Consider the following 24,590-nt stretch of genomic DNA (forward strand, 5'->3'; position numbering starts at 1 on the left):
GAGCTTGTTGCCTTCAGGAGTAGTGGAAGTGGGAATCAATCAGTGCTTTCAGGATGGAATTTGGGCAGGCAACTTGAGAGGGAATAATTTGCAGGACTGGGTGGGGGGGGGGGGGGGGGGGGGGTGGAGGGCAAGCTCTGCTTGGAGTCACATACACTAGGCTGAATGTCCTCTTCCTGGGCCGTAACAATTCAATGAGTCAATGCTGATTTAAAAAGGTACAAATTGGCTGTCAGGGTGCCCCAATCCATTTAAACACCTTTACCCTAATTTACACAGGTGAGGCAGGTGTTCATGTAATGTAATGCTGTTCCTTGCCACATAATTCACACCATGTCAAGCTTGTTTTATCCATTTAAAGTCCATTGATTTATTTGCACTTATCTCAGTGGTAAAAAGAGCAAAGCCTCAAGGATAATCAGGTGAGCTTCAGTTCCAACAGCAATCTGACATGGGTGATTCATATTTTCAAAATTAACCTCATCATATTCAACAGAAACCATATTTGCTTGTGGTATCACTCGATGATGTGGTATCACTGACAAATGTGTCTCGGTTCGATGCTTGGAAATTGATGGAATGCATGAGAAAAGCTCCATATGATGACATCATAAATATCCCAGTCCATCGATTCCAATGGGTAGGGTATGCTGCTCCTTAATTCCTGTCCAATATGATCGGTGAGCAACAGCAATGCACAGTCATATGAACTCGACACACAAGTTCTGTTCCTTTGCATAATCAATGCAGTGTTTATTGAATGGAATGGGAGAAAATTAGGCAATCAGATCTCTATTTCTTAAAAATAAATTTGGTGATTTAGGCAATCTTTGATCTTAAGTACAAGAGTTTAATTAATGTACCTGTCATGCACAATCCTGTCACAATGCAGTGGGCTATGCAATGCAGCTCGTTCATTCCTTTGTGCTAACTCAGCTCTGATCCCACAGTGCAGTCTGTGAGAGGGAAGCCTACATTCCTTGAGGTCAGCGAGGATGAACAGATACTCTGAGAAGAGGAGTGTCCCAGGGAAGTGGATCGTATCAGGGGATTTACAGCAGTGATGCGAGACCTGAGATTCATGATTAAGAACCGACATAAACTGAGAGATGAACTTCAGAAAGCTGAGGCTAAACTGCAGACAAGACACAGAAAATTACAGAAAAGTAATACCGATTTTAATTAATTGCGGTAGTTTGCACAAGTCAGTTGGCATATTGACTCCTGGGGAGAGAAACAGCTGATGCAATTGAGTGGTGCAGAGGACAGAATTCCACACCACAGCACTCCCATCCACAACATGGAACATGATGATGAATCATTCTTTGCAAAAAAAGGCATACAGTGAAACTCAAATGTGGCTTTCTTGAACGAAGAAACCTCATATCAGAATCCAATTACTCAACCTGCAGTCATTACAAAATGGTGTTCCAAAGACCTTTGGCCAACTGATCAAATGATGCAGATATTTACTCTGTTGATGGTTATGCTTTGTCAACCATTTGATTTACAGAAACCCCATTATCAGTGACTCAAAGAACCTTTCCAAGTTCATTCCATACACATACCACCCCCTGTGTGTAAAAAAAGTTGCCCCTCAAGTTCCTATTAAATCTTTCCCCCCTGGAAGGTGGAAGGTTTTCAGGACAGGGTATCTTCTCTCATGCTGATGTTGGCAAAAGCCAAATTGTACTTCACTTGTCCCTCCTGCACAGAATTTTTTTGTGTTTTCAGTATTTTGACTTCAGTAGTCAACCAAAGGTGGACATCTCAGTCACGACCAACTTACTATACCTGCACACTTTCTTTCTGCAATTGTTTGACCAAATCCTTGACCAATTTTCCCTGCTTGCTCTACTCTCTTCTTCCCCAACCTAATACAAGAATGCACTCAATCTTTTTCCTGGAGGTTGGGGAGTCAAGAACTTGAGGGCATAGGTTTAAGATGAGAGGGGAAAGATTTAATAGGAACTTGAGGGCAACATTCCTTTTAGGCTGGTGTGTATGTAGAATGAGCTGCCAGAGGGAGTGGTTGAGGCAGATACAATAACAACTTCTAAAAGACAGTTGGACAGGTACATGGATAGGAAAGGTTTAGAAGGATATGGGCCAAATGCAGGCAGGTGGGACTAGCTTAGATGGGCATTTGGTCTGCATGGGCCAGTTGGGCCAAAGGGCCTGTTTCCGTGCTGTATGACTCTGACAATTTGCACTTATATAGCACCTTCCATAAATTTGAACTCTGCGAAGCACTTTGCATCCAATTTTTTTAAGTGCAAACATTGCTGTATGGCAGGCAACCAATTCTGCCCACAGCAAGGTCTAATCAACAACCTGATGATAAGCAAGTAAAAGTTTCTTTGGTGATGCTGGCTGATGGACAACTGCAAAGCAGGACTCTGGACAAAACCTTCAACATTAAGGCATGGGATCTTTCACATCCTCTTGGAAGGGCTCTGTTCTAATCTGAAAGAAAGCAACTACAACTGTGGGGCACCCCTGCAGTACCGCATTGAAGCTTCAAGCTAGTCTCTGGAGTCTGACTGAACCTTCCAACTCACCAACAGGATGACAACGAAGAAATTGAATAGGGAAGAGTCTGGCATCAACAGCCAAGAACAACAGCAGACCCTCCAAAATCGCTGAACGTATTGTCACTGTGGATGAATTATTGGCCTGGGTTCCACCAATCAAACGAACAGCTTGGGAATAGAAGCTGCTGATTGGGCATCATGCAGGGTTCACACTTTAAGGATACTAATTGCAAAAGTAAAAAAATCTCCAGCATTGTAGTATTGATGTTGGACTTCTCTCAAATTCCTACCATTTTGGCAAAAGATCAGAAGCCGTGTAAATTCAACCCATTTAATCTCTTCCACAGAAAGGCACAGGTTTGTGCATCACAGGACTGGTTTAGATGAGCAACACTCCAACAGCTCATTTGATCTTCCTTCAGAATGCCAAACCCACAGCATCACTACTGCACCCAGCTGCTTCTTAACTGAGTCCAGATTCCTGGTTTTAATCGTCCTTCCTCAAATCTCACTCCAGGTATCCACCCCCTTCAGTGCTAAAGGCTGCTTTCTGGCATCTGCCCTGAACTAAAGACTGCTTTAAATTAACACAAACCCAAAATACTGCAGCTGCCAGAAATATGCAAAAGGTTAGGCAGCAGCTATGGAGAGAGAAGCAGAGTTCATACCTGGGAACTTTTCCGTGAGCCAACTCTGACACCTTTTGGGGAGCAGGCTCCCATTGATGTGCATGCAGTCCCTTGTATTTGGTGCTTACACACCACTTACAGCCTTCACAAGATCGAGTACACACACGGAAACCTGAAATCAGGTGCATACGCATGCCAATGGTTGAATGTGCGCACGCGCGCGCGCACACACACACACACACACACACACACACACACACACACACACACACACACACACACACACACGCCTGAGGTTAGGTGCATATACACAGGCACAGTGCTGGGCGAATTTGAACTTTCCACAAATATGCCAATTTTCATAAAGTAACGCAAACTTCCGGTGAAACCAGAGATTTCCCCAGCCTTTCATCTAAACTGGAAACAGGTCAAGATGAAAGAAAAGTTTTAAAATGCAGAGAAAGTTGTGGGGGGGAGGCAGAAAGAAGCAAAGGGAGGGTCTGAGAAAGGACAAGGTAGGAAAGATTAAATGACAGAGAGGATGATGGAGCGGCTGAAAGTGGGCAGTGGTGGGAGGAGTAAAGGCAAAAAAGGGTGTGTGCCGAAATAGCTCAATTGGGAGAGCGTTAGACCGAAGACCTAAAGGTCCCTGGTTCAATCCCAGGCTTTGGCATAGGTTTGGGCGGCACGGTAGTGTAGCGGTTAGCGTAACACTATTACAGCGCCTGTGACCCTGGTTCAAATCCGCTGCCGTCTGTAAGGAATCTGTACGTTCTCCCCGTGTCTGCGTGGGTTTCCTCCAGGTGCTCCGGTTTCCTCCTACATTCCAAAAGTCGTACGGGTTAGGAAGTTGTGGGCGTGCTGTGTTGGCACTGGAAGCGTGGCGACACTTGCGGGCTGCCCCCAGCACGTTCTCAGATCGTGTTGGTTGTTAAAGCAAAAAGGCGCATTGCACTGTGACTAATAAATAAATATTAATATTAAGAAAAAAGATGGGTCGAGAGCTTATACTGAGTTTCGCTAGAACAGTGTCAAGGGAAGAGGACAGGGAGATCACAAGAGGGATTGAGATGGAGTATTAAAGTGACAGGAAACTGAAAGCTCAAAGTTTGACTTGCAGACTAACTGAGATACACAGGCTCTTCAGCAGAGTCCACACTGACCATCAACTACCCACTTACGCAAACCCTACATTAATCCCATTTTTTTTATTCTCCTGACATTTTCGTCAACACCCCCCAGATCCTACGACCCACCTACACAATCTGTGCTTGGTCTGCTAGTGCTCAGGTAGCCACATCCTGAGCAGGGAATGCAGTAGGGCAAGCTGACAGAAGTACGAGCATTGCTTCACTTGTAAGCAGCAATGGACATCAACCTAAAGCGTTAACACTGATTCTCTCTCCACAGATGCTGCCTGTCCTGCTGAGTGTTTCCAGCATTTTCTGCTTCAATGTTAGGGAATTCAGGAAATTGTTGCTACGCAGAGAACAATAATAATTTGGAACTGCATCCCAATGAGATGGGAACAGTCAAGGTGAACTGTTGATGTAACACACAAAGTGCTGGAGGAACTCAGCAGGCCAGGCAGCATCTATGGAGAGAAATGGACAGTTGACATTTCAGGTTGAGTCCCTTCATCAGTCGAGATGAAGGGTATCAACCCGAAACGTCGACTGTCCATTTTCCTCCATAGATGCTGCCTGACTTACCAGGTTCCTCCAGCACTTTGTGTATTGCTCCTTATTCCAGCCTCTGCAGTCTCTTGTGTGAACAGTTGATGTGTTCAAGGGGATAATTGAATAGAAGGCAATGTTAATAAGGTGATAGAAGATAAGATTTCTTTATTAGTCACATGTACATTGAAACACACAGTGAAATGCATCTGTTGCGTAGAGTGTTTCTGGGGGCAGCCCGCAAGTGTCGCCACGCTTCTGGTGCCAACATAGCATGCCCACAACTTCCTAAACCGTATGTTTTTGGAATGTGGGAGGAAACCGGAGCACCCGGAGGAAACCCATGCAAACACAGGGAGAATGTACAAACCCCTTACAGGCAGTGGCCAGAATTGAACCCGGGTCGCTGGCGCTGTAAAGCGTTACGCTAACCGCTACACTAGGGAACAGCCTCCTGCAAACATAAACAATTACCTGGAATGTTAGGGCTATATAGTCTTTTATAAAGCTTACACTCCAAGCCATTTCATACAAGGACATATTGTTGCTATTATACAGACTACTGCTCGGACATCCACTGGCAAATTGTACTTGGTTTGAGTACGCACATATAACTGCTGTGTTATTGGAAGAGTCACATCAAGCGTAACAAATTAAGGTAAGCTCCCATCAGCCTGTTACATTAGCACAGCAGTGTGGTTTGGGCAATGACAACCTTTCTCGTCAAATCAACATCATGAAGAGAAAGCCAAACTGACTGGTAATTTAACTCAACTGCTTGTGGGATGTAGCCGTGTGGAATCATTCCCCAAACTTGTAGCCTGCAGAACAGTTACTGCATTTGAAAGAACAAGCCATGCTATAAAAAAATTATATCTACTCCTCTCTCTTGTTTCAGGGTTTATTTAATGCTCTCAAAGTGCCAAAATTGGCAAGAGGTTAAAGGAAGAATTATTCAGAAGTTACTCAGTCTGTTGATTATTGATCTGCAAATAAATGGAAAGGATCGTCCTCTCTGCCAAGAAGGTAAAGGAACAACGAGAGCTCAAACCCTATTGTAATACTACCTCCTATTAACAAATGAGTAAACATTCCATTGCAGGATGCTCCGTCACCCTCACTTCACAGATCAAACAGGAAGATAATCTACAATTAAATGTCACCCAGGTACCCTTCTAACCCTACAAGCCTTCCCCACACTGTAGCACTCGTTCACTTAAGGTTATGATCATGATGTAGTTTTTGCACTATTTCTCTTTTTGTATATATTTATCATGAATAAAGTTTATTTTTGAAATAAAACATGGATCTTCCAGCACAGCGAGAACACTGCCGACTGGCACATTCCAGGCTGCAGGAAGACGTGCTGAGGGACGCACTGAAGCTCGGTGCAGCCAATGCTAAGGCCCTGTGGGGAAGGACCACAGTCTAGGCTCCTTCCGCAACTGGACATTGAGGGGCCGAGTCTGCAGGAAGCCCCTCAAACAACGGAAGGGGGTATCACCCCAGGGGGCCACATGAGTGGCAATGGCGCTATGTAAATTAACACTACCATGTATAGAACCAGCAACACTGACTATATTGACCAAATGACATTAAGGATATAAAAAGCTTTGCACTGTGTTTATTCTTCTGTGTATACTTTTATTATGAATAAAGTTTATTTTTCAAGTTAAAAAAGAACTTGTTCGGTGTAGTCATACTGTATTAACAAGTCTGTAGCTATACAATGTGCAGAACTTGATACCCTACAGGCTAAGTCGACCTTTATTTTCCCATTCTCTGCTGAACTAAACTGCAAGGATAGGATCCGCATCCAACTCCCTACACAGTGAGTCTAACAAACCTACACAAGTCTCACGCCGTCAGGTGAAAGACAGTCAAGAACAAGGGAAGATTTCTTCACTCAAAGGCCGGAACCCATTGCCTGAAGCGTGTTGTAGGCAGAAACCCACCCCACATTTAGTGGTGCTTGCAGAGCCACAATCCACAAGGTTACCAACTAAGAGCGGGGAAGACAGACCAACTGAAGTAGCTCCATTTCTGGTGGTGTTGATTGTATGAACATACAGATAGTGGCCCAAATCGGGTGGAAACAAAGTACCTGCTTGGCAGTGTACAGCGCCAGAAGGTCATTGTGGGATAAGGATTGACAGGAAGAGGACCAACCCCACAGTATCCCACCCACCCTCTCCTTACCACCGCCAACCCTGCAAGCAGCCCAAACTCTACCAATATAAAACACCCAAACTGCCTACAGAGATACAACTAGTGTCAGTGTGTAGGCACAGAACAGTTTAAGTCACAGATCGAACCATCTGAATCATTCATAAGAGCATAAGAAATGAGTAAACTGGCCCATCAAGCCTGCTCCACCATTCAATAAGATCATGGCTGATCTGGCCATGGACTCAGATCCACCTACCTGCCTTTTCCCCATAACCCTTAATTCCCCTACTACGCAAAAATCTGTGTCTTAGTGAGGTAGCCTCCACTGCTTCCCTGGGCATAGAATTCCACAGATTCACTACTCTCTGGGAAAAGAGAGTATTCATCTCCATGAATACTCATCTCCATCCTAAATCTACTCCCCCAAACCTTGAGGCTATGTCCCCTTGTTCTAGACTCACCTACCAGTGGAAACAACCTTCCTGCCTCTATCTTATCTATCCCTTTCATAATGTTATATGTTTCTATATAATCCCCTCTCATTCTTCTGAATTCCAACTAGTATAGTCCCAGGTGACTCTCTCCTCATGGGTTAAACCCCTTACCCCCAGAATGAACCCAGTGAACCTCCTCTGCACCTACAGGTCATACTGATTTAACAATCTTTTATGTACATGACAGATACACCAGCCCTGGATTTTACATGCACTGTTGTGCTATGTTATCACACAACAGATACTTGAATTACATGTGCGCGGGGGACGAAAGCTGTGGGGCAAGTGTATGTATAGGGCAACACTGCAACGTGGTACGTGTATGTACAGGAGTGGCTCTGGAGGGTGGTACGTGTACAGGAGAGACATTTAAATACTGTGCATATACACAGCCACTGCAACCTTGCCCTTTATATAGGTGACAGGTATAACAGACTTGCATACATTTGATAGACACCTCTATGCCTGTATAAGTGCTGCCTATAAATACTCTGGAGATGAAGCAGTCCAATTGCAAATGATCCTCTAAAAAGCACCAAATTTTATATAAAAAAATTTTCTGAGTAGGAGTCAGGCATCTCGAACACTTGACAACCTCCAAATTCTCACCTCCAGCCAAACTCTGCCATGCTTGGTTCTGAGTCAAGTTGGAATCCTGTCATGTGTAATTAAACTGCTCCAAGCTGGTGCTCAGATTTACTACTATATACATCGCAGAGCAAATTGGGATCCTGCAAAGACTTGCTGGCGCTCAGGAATATGCCAAGAATTCAGGCATGCTTTAAAGTGGCTGTATATAATTTTTTTAATAGATTATTTCTGAAGCAAAAAAATTCCAATTCAATTGTTTTGTTCACCAAGTGTTTAAGGCTCACTTCACATGCAATGTCAGCAGCTTGGTTCAAGTAGATGACAAATACCAGCACCCCAAATTCCGCCTGGATGGTCTACAACCCAATGGCATGAGCATTGAATTCTCCAACTTTCGGTAAACTGCTCGCACCTCTGTCCCTTTTCTCTCTCCCCCTAATCTACCCAGTTCTTCCTACACCCACCCCAGCCCACCTCACCCTGTCCCTTTCCCCTCCTTCACCCATCCTCCACAAACTCCTCTCACCGGTTCCCCTCCCCCACTGTTCCCATCTGTCCTCGCCACCTCCATCCCTTGATTCCATGCTCCACCTTCCGCTCCCATCAGCTTCCACTATCTTTAGCTCTTGGTCGCTTCCACCTATCCCCTCCCAGCCTCTCCCCTCCCCCATCTGCTTCCTCACCTAGACCCACCCATCACCTGCCAGCTCTTGCTCCATCTCTTTATACCAGCCATCTCCCCTCTACCTTTCAGTCCTGATCCAAAACATTGACTGCCCTCCAGCTTGAGCACCATTGCCCTTGCAAGTCCACCCACCAAGCCTTTGATCAAACAACAGAGCAGCTATAGGCCAAGTTAGCTTTCAAGAGGGATGATGGTGTGGAAATGTGTGGCACAGAAGCAAGTTATTTGACCCAGCTAGTCCACGCCATGGTTTACGTTCCCTACAAGCTGCCCCATCTATTCTTCTCTCCATCAGTGAGCTGCCCTGTAGGAGTACAGAGAAATAGAGAGGAATGGGAGAGCATGGACACAGTGGGCCAAATGGCCTCCTTCCATATCATTATCAGATAAGTGCACCAATGTCACTTCCCTCAGTTATTCCCAGTGGTAACAAGTCCTACATTCTGACTACTCTTTGGATAAAGAATTCTGCACTGGATTCATTAGAATCCATCAGATCTTGATGGCACCTCACTTTGCTCCATCTTCCACAAGTGGAAACAGCTTTACTGTATCTGCCCGTTTGTGAATAACTGCAATTATGAAGGCGAGATTCACTTTATCAGACCATAAGATATAGGAGCAGAATTAGACCACGTGGCCCATCAAGTCTGCTCTGCCATTTAATCATGGTTGATTTTTTTCAACTCCCATCCTCCCACCTTCTCCCTGTAATCCTTAACTTCTTTAGCAATCAAGAACCTATCCTGAAGAACGGTCCTGACCCGAAACGTTGACCGCCTGCTTTTCTCCACGGATGCTGCCTGGCCTGCTGAGTTCCTCCAGCATCACAGTGTTTTTCATCTAGATTCCAGCATCTGTAGTCCTTTGTTTCTCAAGAACCTATCAATCTCAAACCTTAAGATAACATCTATTAGTCACATGTACATTGAAACACACAGTGAAATACAAATTTTGCGTAGTGATTTGGAGGGCAGCCCGCAAGTGTCACCATGCTTCCAGCGCCAACATAACATGCCCACAACTTCCTAACCTGTATGTCTTTGGAATACACCTTTGGCCTCCACAGATTGTTGCCACAGATGTGGCAACAAATTCCACAGATTCACCACTCTCCGGCTGGAGAAATTCCTCCTCATCTCAGTTTTAAAGGGGCGTTCCTTTATTCTGAGGCTGTGCCCTTGGATCCTAGACTCTCCCACTGATGGAAACATCCTCTCCACGTCCATTCTATCCAGGCCTTTCACTATCTGTTCGGTTTCAATGAGATCCTCCCCTCCCTCCACCCCCCCCCCAATCCTTCTATTAAATCCCAAAAATCAGTTAATCAATTGTGAGATTCTCTTACTCTCTGTGGTCAAATGGCTAAACTCCTTCTTTTACTGGAGAGTTGATGCCAGGATTTTCCACCTTCTCCAGAATACCAAACACGAGATTTTCTCTTTAACCGGATGTTGTTGGAAACAAACTAAACCCTAATGCAGGAAGATCCAAAGAATCCTCTGATTCTGGTCTCCCACTGACGGATCATGTTTGCAGTGAGTATTGGTCAGAAAATGTCTATGCTGTGACCTACACAAGTTTACTGTAAACTGTATGGTCAATGCTTTCAATAACGACTTTGATGTGCAGCCTCAATTGTTGGATACCGATACTATAGTTCTGCACACTCTGCTTTAAAGTCAATGGACCTATTGTATGTCCTCCACGTATGTGTGTGTGTGTGTGTGTGTGTGTGTGTGTGTGTGTGTGTGAGAGACAACAAGTGTTTCCATTCCTGATCTTTAGAACAAAAGACCTGCATTTCTATAGCACCCCTTACCATTTCTAGATGTCCCAAACACTAACTGATGGGATTACTTTTTGAATCATAGTCTCTCTTGTACTGAAGAAAACATGGTAGCAAATTTGCATATAGCAAGCTCCCCCCAAATAGGAACTTGTTAGTGACCAGATAACTTGTTTCTTCACCAGAGTTGATTAAGGGATTGAACAGACGTCGCCTGCTCTTCTTCCCAATAATACTGTGAGATCTTTTCTGTGCCACTCAAAAGACTGTCTGGTCAGTGACACCTTCTGATTAGTGCAACAAGTATCCTCAGCAATGAACGAGGACCCCACTAGTATACTAGCAGTATCACGCAGGGTTATTCAGTCAAGACACCAAAACCCCTGTGAATACAGACATGCACCCTAATGGTTAAAACAGTTGTGCATTGCCAATTAAATTTTGGAACCCAAGCTACGTGCATTTTTAATGACAATCATTACTTTATTCGGGTATCAGAGTTGTTTTCCTAGTGCATCCAGTAAAAAACACACCACACCAAAGCTAAACTGCCCGGCTGTGCTTTTCTACCCTCTGGAAGGCAGTGAACACTTGTAGTTCAATAATAAACAGTTAGGCAATCAAGCAGTTCTGCCAGGATCTTTCAACACTGGTTGCTTTTTGACAAACATTTCCTGAGGGCTGCAAGATCTTTCACTAATAACACCATCCCTTCAAAGCACTGCTTGTCATCCACAGAGAGCGAACAGGGCATCAGCTGCTCACAAATTCCAAAGCAGTGGAAAATGGGAGCCAGCAGTCCTAATCAAAAGGCTTCCATTTGTTCTGTTGGAGATCAAGCACAATGGGAAACATTGTTGGTTTCTGTGTAAAGCCAACGATGAACCATTGCAAATGACCACACAGTTGTATCTCTTAATGCCCTGAACCTACTGGCCTATTTGTGCACATCGTTATTTTTCCATAAATGGGAACTTTCCAATATTATCGGATCATTATGGGACAGATGGTGGCCAGTTGGCCCACCATGCCCATGCTAGCTCATGGCAGACCAATCCTCCCAGTACCATGCACGGGCTTTCCCCGCAACCACACAGTTTCCCCATATTCCTCGCGCCTACAGAATTCCCTTTTGAAGGCAATGATCAGCCCCATTTCCACCACACCTGCTGACAATGAGACTCAGATCATAACCAATCCACATAAAATCATTTTCCTCACAACCCCACTGTACCTTTCGCTCACTATTTTGATTCTGTCTCCCCTGGCCCCCAAAACATCTACTGATGGCAACAGCTTCTCTCTATTTACCCAATCAATAACCTGGCACGACCTTAAACCCAATACAGGAAAACCAAAATAAAAACAAAAAACTCAGCAGGTCAGGCAACATCTGTGGAGAGAGAAAAAGAGTTGATGTTTCAGGTTGGCAAATCTTCATCAGAAGTGGGAAGAGTCTGGGATAATAAACAGAAGTCAAGGACAAAGTTGGAGGGGCAGAGAGAGTAAAGGGCGAGGCCTGCAAAAAGGTGGAGGGCAAGAGAGGTTGAAGGAGAAAAATGATGGTGGACTGGTTGAAAGAGGGGATAAAGGCAAATGAATAACAGGAGGCATCTCGGGGAGTTGCACATGTCCATGTTTCCTTACAGCACATCAAGTCAATGCTGGCTCACAGAGCACATCACATTCCCCAGCTGATTTTTCCTGCAACCCATTCTCCCCATGCTTCAGATCCCCCACCCACAGATTCTACCACACACGTACACACTAGATGCCAACTAACCCACCAACCCACACATCTTTGGGGATGTAAGAAAAAACTGGAGTACCCTGTCACAGGGAGGACATGCAAAGTCCACACAGTCTGCACCAGAGGTCAGGATTGAACCATGTCCCTGTGAGGCAGTCGACCGTGTTGTCCAAGGAGAAGGCAAACAGAAAAAAAAATTCACGTTTTTTCTTCCCCTCAAATCTTCTTATAGTTTGAAATCTGAAATTATAAGAAGATTTGAGGGGGAAAAAAAACTAGTGAATGTGGAAATGTGCAATCAAAGGCTGGAATGGGTGATTATCAGAAACTGTTGAATCCTGTATTGGGTGCAGAGGGTTGTACTGTGCCTGGTCAGAAGATGACAAGTCAGCTGCTGCTCAGGCTTAAGTTGAGCTGCTTTGGAAAGTGAGAGGGAAAATGGGATAGAGAATTAACTTGACGAGGAATTGAAAGCTCAGGGGTATTCTACAAAGTGGTCACACAATCTGCGTCCATTTTCACCAGTATATGGGAGACCACATCTTGAGCACTAAATGCAATATACTAAATGAGAACCAGTGCAAGTACGTTGTTGCATCACTTGGAAGGAGTGTTTAATGACCTGGGAAGCAACTGACACACCTCTATCAAATCTTCTTTACTCGAAAGAGAACCCCAGCTTCTCCAGTCTAACCTTCGAGCTGAAATCTCTCATCCTCAGAATTTGCTAACTGCATTGACTTTTATACATCACTAAAAAGAACAATAATGCTGCTTCTTTGCCAGCAGTATCTCCAAACAGCTCTCCTTAATTGCTGACGGGCATACAGGATATCTTAGCTATTTTTCAGGGAAATCGTGTAGTGCACTCAAACAAGGTAATGACTCAGTAGTTAAACCAATTTACCACAAATGACAAGTAATTCATTAACTCATCTCAGTACCCTTGTGGCCTCAGTATCACAAAGTCTTGCATGAGCCACAGGCATGTATAAGATAGAAACATCGCCTGCTAGGCCAGCTTTGTTGAAACAGAACACTGTTTTAGGCAGTTAGGGTTTTAACAAGAGGATTTCCAAGCTTTGGCCCAGATGAAGAGGCCACTGGAGAAGTTAGTCATCATTTAAGTAAAGAAAATCAGTGACGCAAAGAGACACAACATGCAATGTTTTATACCATTAAGCAAGCTAAATTGTTGGTTTAATCATGATTGTTGTTCTGTGCACCGAGGCTGAAGATCAGCCATGATCTTGGCAAGTGGCAGAACAGGCTCAAAAGGGCCAGGTGACAATATCTGCTCCTAATTCTTATCTAATAGTCAAGTTTAGAGTAACAAAGACAAAACTGAGTAGTGACCTGCCTCGACACAAAATTAAAACCTGACCAGACCACAGAAATCCAAACCTGAGATGAGCCCAAGACCTTAGTATTGTATACTTTTTTTAAATCATTGTCATAAATGTAATAATCCCCGGTCTGGTATTGTCCAAAATCCTGTCTCAACAGACAGCACGCATCCGCTTCCGGCTCCAGGAGTACACCTGAATGTTCGAGCTTTGTCCCCTTGCAAAGACCCTCGGTACGTTCCTTTCTTTACACTCTCCTCTTCCAGTCAAATGTGCAGGCTCTCCCTCCCGCAGCCCTCATGATCCCGGGTCGTACCCGCTCAGATCTCTCCGCCCCTTCCAGCAGTACCTCTTCTGGAAATACCAGCTCATTTGACAACCTTTCAGCCCAAGAGAGACCACCTGTACAGAGACAGAATACCCTGCGCTAAACAAGTACAGTAAAACTCCGATAATCCAGCACCCTTGGGTTTCTGGTAGTGCCGGATTAGAAGATTTTCCAGAATAATGAATGTTATTAATATCTAAACATACTTATTTCACTGATTTTTTTAAGCAAATGGTACATTCTCCTGGTGAGCTTAAAATATGCAAGCATTCCAGACCCTGGCTCCATCCACAGCCATGTTCCTGACCCCCGGTTTTCTGACCCTTGACCCCGACTCCGGCTGGGCAGCACAATCCAAATCCCAGCCTTGGCCATGTACCCCACTTGCAGTCTGGGCCACCACTCACATTCCGGACTAATAAATGAGCCGGATGCTGGATTATCAGGAGTTCCAAACAATCAAGACGCCGGATTATCGGAGCTTGACTGCTCTGTTAGCTTGGCCTGACCCAAGCCCCAGAAGAATAACTTTTTCTGCCCCGTCCCCCCCCCACACCCAACCCAAACCCAATACATTAGTCAGGTCCCATCGGGCTCCCATTGGGTGACCGGGCTCTGTGGTTGGAGGTTCCAACAGCAGCTGTGCTGAGACAGGGTAGAGGTAAGTGATGATCTGGTGGCAAAAGTCAGCAGACGTGGTTGGGACTTCACCCAGCAGTCAAACACAGGGATGTCCAGCCCAGGTCAGGAGGAGGGGGTATTATTAAATTCCCCATGTTAGGTTCTTATCAGAGTAGAGACAAGACAGTGTGAATTAACTGCCAAAGTGAATGACACCACTGAGGATTTTAACTGTTGCCTTAGGTTCCAAGTTCAAGTCCCACTCCAGTGACTAGAATCCAAAACTCCAGGCTGACACTTGAGTACACTACTACAGGAGTGTTACATGTCAGAGCTGTCATTTTCAGATAAATCAGCAAATAAAGCCCCATTAACTTTCTCCTGTGGGCACACGAGATCCTGGACTAATTTTTAAGAACAGCATATAAGATAAGGTATTTATTTATTAGTCACATATATATCGAAACACACAGTGAAATGTGCTTTTTTGCGTGACTGAGAATGCGCTGGGTGCAGCCTGCAAGTGTTGCCACGCTTCCGGCACCAACGTAGCAAGCCCACAGCTCCTAACCTGTATGTCTTTGGAATGTGGGAGGAAACCGGAGAACCCGGAGGAAACCCACACAGAGAGAACGTACAAACTCCATACAGACAGCAGTAGGAATTGAACCCAGGTCACCGGCGCTGCAATAGTGTCACGTTAACCTCTACACTACCGTGCCGCCCACTGTACACCGATCAATACAGATTCCTCAGGTATCAAAAAAATATTACATTTGGCCATAATGGCTGTTTGTGGGAGCTTGCTATGGCACCTCCAACTTCACAACCCTTGCATTTCAAAGGTACACCAAAATTCCAATAACCCAGCACGCTCAAGACTTTGGTTGTCCTGGACTAACAGCTTTTCCAGACTATTGGATATTATTGGCAGGCACAGTAATGTAGCGGTTAGCATAACGCTTTACAGTGCCAGAGACCTGGGTTCAATTCCGGCCACTGTCTGTAAGGAGTTTGTACGTTCTCCGTGGGTTTCCTCCAGGTGCTCCAGTTTCCTCCCACATTCCAAAGACGTACGGGTTAGGAAGTTGTGGGCATGCTATGTTGGCGCCGGAAGTGTGGCGACATTTGCGGGCTGCCCCCAGAACACTCTACGCAAAAGATGCATTTCACTGTGTGGTTTGAAGTACATGTGACTAATAAAGATCTTATCTTATCTATCTAATCAATGAATACCCCAACACTTCCTCCCCCCCAGACATTGCACAGAAGTATAATACACATGAACCCGCTGAAGTTAAAAGGGAGTGCACGAACCATAGCTCCGTGTGGGAAGGGATTGCAGGAACTGGGGTCCCAGTGAATGCGAACAGAGCACAGCGAACATCACCTGGTGAGCCAGATGCTGAACCATCAGGATTTGAGTCATTGGGTAGCAGATTACTGGAGTTTTACTGTACTTCACTGGGGTCATTCAGAAAGACACCCAGATGCAAGCACCTATTTCTATTTGTGATGAACATCCATTCTCAGCCTGGTCTATGAGTGATAACCACAGCCTCCAGATTAGCGCCACAGGAGCGTTGCATTCCTTCAGCAGAAACACTAAACACTGGTTCAAGAGGGTCCCGCAGCAGTATTGAAAAAATTAGGTAGTCATTTGGACAGGCACATCGATAGGAAAGATTCAGAGGGATATGGGCCAAATGCAAGCAAATGGGACTAACTCCATAACGGATCTTGGTCAACATGGACAAGTTGGGCCGAAGGGCCCATTTTCCATGTTGTATAACTCTATTACTCTATATTGGTATTGGCTTATTATTGTCACTTGTACCGAGGTACAGTGAAAAACTTGTCTTGCATACCATTCATACAGATCAATTCATTACACAGTTCATTGAGGTAGTACAGAGTGAATTGAGGTAGTACAGGGTAAAAATAATAACAGAGTAAAGTGTCACAGCTACAGGGAATGCTTTGCAGGTAGACAATAAGGTGCAAGGTCACACAATACTCTATAGTCCTGACCAACACTTTCCAGCATCAAAAGCAAATTAACCATCCACTCATCTCAACACTATTTGTGGGGTCTTACTGTGTTCAGAGTGGCTGCCGTGTGCAGCACACAGCAACAGTCCCTGAAGCATCATGAAGTGGTTCTGTGATCGCGATAAACCAATATTATTTCTTTCTGGATGAGACCTAGAAAAGGTGGTATCTAAATCTCCAAAACATAAATCAAGCACTAGTGCATGGTATTTATAAACAAAAATAGATTCATACTATTTAATTGGATGTCTCAGGGCAGGGAGACATCCCTAGGCATTAACAATCTCAAGACCCATCATCAAGTAAATAAACACAGCAAAGTTAGCCATAATCCTCTCCCACCCAGGCCAATCCCAATCTTTGTGTAAAGATTGCAGTCCTCTGTAATGCAACACAGAAGGGGTGCTGTTTGATTTCTAAGTGTGTATTATCACAGTTTCACATGATCTGTACATATGAGAGATGTCCAATGTCGTATGAACATTCAAATAGTTTTGCTCATTCTTTGAGACAGATTCAGTGAAAAGTACCTATGTTAAATGATTAAAGGATTTAGCTTAATATGTGCAATAACCAGCTGGCTTTTATCCTGAGTGTGTGTAATTTTTACCCTGGAACCACTTTTATTTGTAAGCATCAATCTTTTCTAATCCTCACCTCCCCATCACGTCTCATGACCTCTTCACTGCCACATTTTATTTCATCCAGAAAAGACATTGGAAAAACAATTTCTTCCAAGTACAGGGTGCATAGTGGTCTAACTATAGAGCCACTTCCTCACAGCTCCAGAGACCAGTATTCAAACATGACCCCTGATGCTGCCTGTGTGGAGTTTGCACGTTCTCCCTGTGGTCGTGAGGGTTTCCTCTGGGTGCTCTGGTTTCCTCCCACATCCCAAAATTGTGTGCGTGTTGGTAAGTTAATTGGCCACTAAAGGAAGTTGATGGGATGTGGAGAGAATAAAAATTGGGTCAGTGTAAATAGGTGCCTGACGGTTGTCAGCCTTGGTGAGCAGAAGGACCTATTTCCATACTACACGCCTCTAATAATAATTTCCATTTATATTGCACTTTGCCACAACAAAGAGTGCCCCAGTGCACTTCACAGGAGAACTATTATGTAGGGCCAATGATCAAAACCTTGTGAAAGTTTTAGAGTCACAGAGTGATAGTCTAGATTAGTGTAGATGGGCTTCAGGGTCAGCACAGACTTGGTGGGCCAAAGGGCCTATTTCTTTGATGCGCAATTGACTTCCCACTCCAACCCCTCCATTTCCTGCTGCGTCCACCGCTATCGCTAGAATCATATTATCACACCACTCGGGAAGAGGCCCTTCTGCCCACCAAGTCCTTGCCAACCATCAACCGTCCATTTACACTAATCCTATATTAATCCTTGTTTTTGTAAATTATTCTCCCCACATTAGGGAACATGCTCAAGCAGGAAAGAAATTTCCAAAGCTTTAGGCAGTAGCGAACGTCCTTGGCGGCTGAAGGCACAGCAGTGGAGCGATTAAAGCGGTGGAGGTGGTGGACTCGTTCAGCAGCCAATCCCAGACCTACAAGCTCCAGCAAGCAACAGGATGAGGGCAGCAGACACATTGGAACACCATCTCCTCCAACATCCCGGCTTGAAAGTAGATCACCATTCCTTCATTATCACTGGGTTTCTATTCTGGAGTAATCTCCCCCACAGCAGTATGAGAGCATCTTCACTAGAAGGACCAGAGTGGTTCACCACAACCTCCTCGTGGACAATACGAGAGAAATGGCAGCGACACCCAAATCCATCAATGGATATGAAAATGGAATTGATATGGGCTGCATTCTAGAAGCACAAATAAAAGATAGAAGAGCTTCCTCAGGAAAAATGGTGGGGGAAATAAATTGATCACTGCTTCAGGGACTCTCAAACTAGACCATGTTGTTCAGAACACAGGTTGAAACTTTGTCATCCAGCACCCTTGGGACTCGACTGATGCCAGACCACAGAAGTTGTTCCGATCATCTTCCTCAGAGCAGGAGAACCATTCTTTTTAAGTACAGACCCTTCTGGGTCACACGAAGGGGTCCAAGAACTGTTCTGTAACCTGACGTTTATGTAAATCGGAAACAGTGTTGGCACAGATCGCAAAAGTTGCACTGGTAGGTCAATTAGCTGCCGATCTTTGTCAGATCTTAGTTAGAATTAGTTAATTAGTACGGATGTGTACTACAGATTCAAAACATACCGAACCATGGAACATTGGTAGAGAGTTTCAACCAGTAGTTGAATCATACAACTTGTAGCAGGGGTAAACTCAAAAACTATTAAGTTGTAACAACTGCGGAGGGGAACTTTAACCGGATTCACCCCAGGCATAAAGCCCAAGACGCAGGCTCCACATTCTAACCAACGTTACACTTTAAGGACTTCACTGGAGAGGTAAATCACACAGGCAGTAAAATCAGCATTGCACCAAATCCCTGTCTGTTTCCCATCTGGTGGACAGGGTTAAAACTACCTCCATAGTTAAGTGAGCAAGCATTCAATTTGCAAAACAGGCTCCCTAGGTTGATGGTGGAAGTAGTTTGGAATCATTCAAATGCAAATTAGATGGATGCCTTTCAGAAAATAAATCATTCAAAACCAGCCTGGTAAACAGAAGGAAGAAGTGACTTCAGGCATATGGTTCGTGAAGTTCTCCACCACCGAGTGTTTGCATGCTCGTGTCTGGGTCTGCTCTGCACCAACACGGAGGTCGATGGCTTTTATTATCAATGCTGTTGTATCAATGCATTCAGCAGGACAGTGGTTGATTAAACTGGGCAGATTAGAAGCTAATAATGTGTTCCTGTCACAAAGGGACACTTAAAAGGAGTTATAACGGCTGTTGCTAACTCCAGACTTGAAGACAGGTATCCCTCAACTTGTGTTTTGTAAAGTAAATATTTAATTCCTCCAAAAAGCTCAAAGAAATGTATTTTGTACAGGTGCAGAATGGCATGTTATTAGCCTCAGCAGGAAGGACATACATAAATCGAGGACACTAAAGAATCATTGGAGTTAGAGTAAAAATTATAAATGGAACATCTGTAATTCAAGGAATACTTGCATACTCTTGGCAGGCCTCCCTCAATCTGTTCTCCGTCAACATGGAAATTTCTGCTCTCCTTGTTCTAACTTGCAGCAAATCCCATTGGCCTATCGCCCCTGTGTTCTCCGACCTACACTTGCTCCCAGTAGGTTAATACCTCAATTTTTTAATTCTCAGCCTCGGCTCAGATCCCTCCAGGGCCTTGCACCTCCCTGCGCCTGTAACCTCCTTCCACCCTCCGAGATCTCTGTGCTCCTCCAATTCCGGACTTTTGCTTATCCCCAAGTTTAACCATAGGGCAGACATAGTAGTGTAGCGGTTAGCGCAACGCTATTGCAGTTCAATTCCGGCAGCTGTCTATAAGGAATTTGTATGTTCTCCTAGTGTCTGCATGGGTTTCCTCCGGGTACTCCGGTTTCCTCCCACATTCCAAAGACATATGGGTTAGGAAGTTGTGGGCATGCTGTGTTGGCGCTGAAAGGATGGCAACACTTTTGGGCCGCCCCCAGAACACTCTACGCAAAAAATGTATTTCACTGTGTGTTTCGATGTACATGTGACCAATAAAGATATCTTACTTTATCTTATCCCTTGGCAGCCATGCCTCCAATGAGCTGAGCTGCAGTTCTAGAATTCCCTTCTAAACCTCTCTTTCCTTCTTAATGACGTTCTGTAAAATCCTCCCTCTTTGCCCATGCTTTTTGTCACCTTCCCTAATATCCTTTTATGTCACTGCTGACAAATTTGGTTCCTCGGAGAATTTTGCCAGCTCAAAGATTCTATATAAATGCAAATTCCTGATGTTCTTATTGAATTTGCTCAGAGGGCACTTTCTCAAACTTCACTGTAAAATCATGAGGGGCATAGATAAGGTCAATGCACACAGTCTTATTCCCAGGGCTGGGGAATCAAGAACTAGAGGGCTTGATTCCCCAAGGGGAGAGATTTAATAGTAACCTGAGGGGCAACTTTTTCACCCAGAGGGTGGTCGGTATATGGAATGAGCTGCCAGAGGAAGTGGTTGAGACAGGTACATTAATATTGGTTTATTATTGTCACTCGTACCGAGGTACAGTGAAAAACTTGTCTTGCATACCGATTGTACAGGTCAATTCATTACACAGTGCAGTTACATTGAGTTAGTACAGAGTGCATTGAGATAGTACAGGTAAAAACAATAACAGTACAGAGTAAAGTGTCACAGCTACAGAGGACATGCAGTGCAATAAGCTGCAAGGTCACAACAAGGTAGATTGTGAGGTCAAGAGTCCATCTCATCGTCTAAGGGATCTGTTCAATAGTCTTACTACAGTGGGATAGAAGCTGTCCTTGAGCCTGGTGGTACGTGCCCTCAGGCTCCTGTATCTTCTGCCTGATGGGAGAGGAGAGAAGAGAGAATGACACGGGTGGGTGGGGTCTTTGATTACGCTGGCTGCTTCACCAAGGCAGCGAGAGGTAGAGTCCGTAGAGGGGAGGCTGGTTTCCTTGACGCGCTGGGCTGTGTCCACAACTCTCTGCAGTTTCTTGCGGTCCTGGGCAGAACAGTTGCCCTACCAAGCCGTGATGCATCCAGATAGGATGCTTTCTATGGTGCATCGATAAAAGTTGGTGAGTGTCAAAAGGGACATACCGAATTGGACAAGTACATGGATAGGATCGGTTTAGAGGGATATGGGCCAAACACGGGCAAATGGGACTAGCTTAGATGGGAGTCTTGGTTGGCATGGATCAGTTAGACCGAAGGGCCTGTTTCCATGCTGTATGATTCTATGACATCTACTCTAAATATATTTTGCAAAGTTTAAAAGTTTTATATACATATTAATTTTCAGGATCTGGACACTGCTGGCAAGAACAGTATTTATTCCCCATCCCCAATTGCCCTTAAAGAAATTGGTGATGAGCCACCTACAGTCATAGAGTCAGAGTTTCTTGAACTGCTGCAGTCCTCATTAGCATGAGCCCTAATACTGGGGAGGAGGAAAACTGCAAAAGAACAATCAACTTTCCACATTGCCTCAGCGATGCTCTGAAAGATTTGACTGTACAACTGAGCTTGGAACTATAATCACCGGGCACAAAATGCCCATTTGCGTACTAATTACCTGGCTTGTTTCCCAGAGTAGTTATTTTGCATTTTCCTCAAGTTCCCTTTCTAAAAGAGAAAATCACTGCTGTTTTATGTTTTTTTGGCAAACCACAGTAGTGTGTAACAAGCTTGATTTAAGGGGGTTATGTAATCAACACTTCTGCAGACAAACAGGGACCCATCCAGTTAGTTCTACCTGGCACTAGTTAATGCGATTCTAACATTGGCTTGTCATCTTGTCATCGGGGTGACAGCCAGATAAATGATGAACCTGCCAGAGTCAAGAAGGTGTACGGCTGCCTACACTGTGACTGCAGGAGATCTGGGTGGTAGTTAAATCCTTGTCAACAAGGCTAATAATAAGTGTCTTGTCCCAGAGCAAAATTAACCTCATCGGTGCAGTTTCATACACCTGGGTATGAAAGGTTGGCTCCAAATACGATGCCCCTACAGTTCAACAGCATGCCAAACTCAACTGCTTCCGTTAACAAGTTAATAATTGCCACTCACTGTACTACGTAACAACCAGGGCCCTGAGGGAAAAGTGAGGTTAAAACTGATAGTTGGAAACTTTTCACACAAACAGTAATCAGCACATGACAAGCACATGAACAACTTTGTGAGACTAAAGGGAAACAGTTTCCAACGGCAGACTGGTCAATAACCAGGAGGCACAGACTTCACAGGATCAGCAAGGGAACCAGAAGGGAGAGCTGTGTCTGTACAACAGCCCGCTGTGATCAGGAGTCCATCAGCTGGTGGAAGCAAAGTTGATAACAATTCTCCAAAGGGAATTGGAGCCCGACGAGAAATGGGACACATTTTGAGCACGGGAGTGGTACCGATTGGAACAAACTGTCAAACAGCCAGTGGGCTGAATGGCCCCCTTCAGTGCATGACTTGCATTTATATAGCTCCTTCTACATCCCTTTCAGAGCTTCCCAAAATACTTCATGGCCAATGAAGTATTCTTGAAAATGAGTCACTATTAACAATATAGGAAATGCAGCAGTTAATCTATGCACAGCAAGCTCCCATAATGACCAGAAAATTTGTTTCTGTGATAATGATATGGACACTGTGGGAACTCCCTTCTTCTTCTCCAAATACACCAAGAGATAGAGTCATAAAGTTTATGCCCTTCAGCCCAACTCGTCCGTGCTGACCAAGATGGCCATCTAATCTAGTCCCATTTTCCCACGTTTGGCCCATATCCCTCCAAACCTTTCCTATCCATGTACCTGTCCAAGTACCTTTTAAATGTTGTTATTGTACCCGCCTCAACCTCTTCCTATGGAAACTCATTCCACGTACATACCACCCTCTGTGCAAAATAAGTTGCCCCTCAAGTTCCTATTAAGTCTCCCCCCCCCCCACCATAAAACTATGCCCTCTAGTTCTTGATTCCCCAACCCTAGGAAAAACACTGTGTGCATTCACCCTATCTACGCCCATTATGATTTGATACACCTCGAAAAGATCAGCCCTCGGTCTAAAATACGCTAAGGATAAAAAGTCTTAGACTGTCCACCTCTCCCTATAACTCAGTCCCTCAAGTCCTGGCAACATCCTTGTAAATCTTTTTGAACCCTTTCCAGTTTAATAACTTCATTCCTATAGATTGTCCACATGAGGGAGTAGACAGGACATCCAAAAACTCCCTCTTCCAACAATATAGCAACCTGCAGAGTGAGCCTAGCGTTTTCTATGGAGTTCTTTTAAATTTAAATTTTTTTAAATTTTATTTACAGCGTGGTAACAGGCCCTTTCAGCCCAATGAGTCCGCGCCTCCCATTTTAAACCCAAATTAACCTACCCGTACGTCTTTGCAATGTGGGAGGAAACCAGAGCACCCGGAGGAAACCCACGCAGACACGGGAGAACGTACAAACTCCTTACAGACAGTGACGGGAATCGAACCCCAATCGCTGAACTATGGTAATGCAAAATGGGACACCCACCTTCCTGTGACCTCCAGTGCACTGACTGAAGTAATCTGGAGGGAGATGATGGGAATGTGGGGAAAGGTTACAGGGAAAAGTTGGTTGGGGAATGGGATTGAGCCAGCACAATGGGACAAACAGTGTCCTTCTATATCACAGGGAACTACTGGGGAAGTTACACTTTTGTCTATCTCTTTGAATGGAATTATTGGCACAGGTCTAAGACAAGAGATCCAACCCAGTTTCACAGCTTCTTGTCACAGGGAGCCCAGAGAGTGGGCACCAGCAAGAATTGGGATGCATTCCCCAAGGATCAGGCAATCACCTACTGCCCTACCACCCTATCCAAGAAGCCATTGACCTTAAAAAGGGAGGGGGGCAGCAGGTGGGAACAGAGAGAACTATTTACTAGCTCTTGAGCACTATCTAGTGGACTATCCCAGAACTACAATCAGCCAGGACAGAGATACATGGCCTTCTTTCTCTGTAGTGTGAAGTAGAGTCCTAAGGGAAAATAAATCATAAGAATTAAAGGAGGGGAGTGGAGAAGTCCTTAATATATAAAGGATCGTCAAGGTTGTATTTAAAATTAGAATTCAATACACAAACTATATAAAAGGTACAATATTAGGGAATGGGAGATGATTTGATTGGGCAAATAATATTGGTGATGGAACACACACAAACAAATTAACACAGAGATACCATCATCCACAGATACTAGTAGACAAACCATCTTTTTCATTCACTTTTCAGGGTCTGAATGTCACTGGAAAATCCAGTATTCATTCCCCGTTCCTGATTCCCTTTGAATCAAG

General features: G+C 44.5%; 1 protein-coding gene and 1 non-coding gene across 4 annotated transcripts in view; one reads left to right on the forward strand and one right to left on the reverse strand.

The window, feature by feature from the left end:
- sema3b (sema domain, immunoglobulin domain (Ig), short basic domain, secreted, (semaphorin) 3B) overlaps positions 1 to 24,590 on the reverse strand; it is a 376,487-nt gene that overhangs the window by 193,339 nt on the left and 158,558 nt on the right. The gene's annotated exons all lie outside the window — the stretch shown is intronic.
- trnaf-gaa (transfer RNA phenylalanine (anticodon GAA)) lies at positions 3,764 to 3,836 on the forward strand. The gene has a single exon. It is a non-coding gene; the product is annotated as a tRNA-Phe (tRNA).

This window comes from Pristis pectinata, chromosome 6 (genome assembly GCF_009764475.1).
Source record: "Pristis pectinata isolate sPriPec2 chromosome 6, sPriPec2.1.pri, whole genome shotgun sequence".
Taxonomy (NCBI): domain Eukaryota; kingdom Metazoa; phylum Chordata; class Chondrichthyes; order Rhinopristiformes; family Pristidae; genus Pristis; species Pristis pectinata.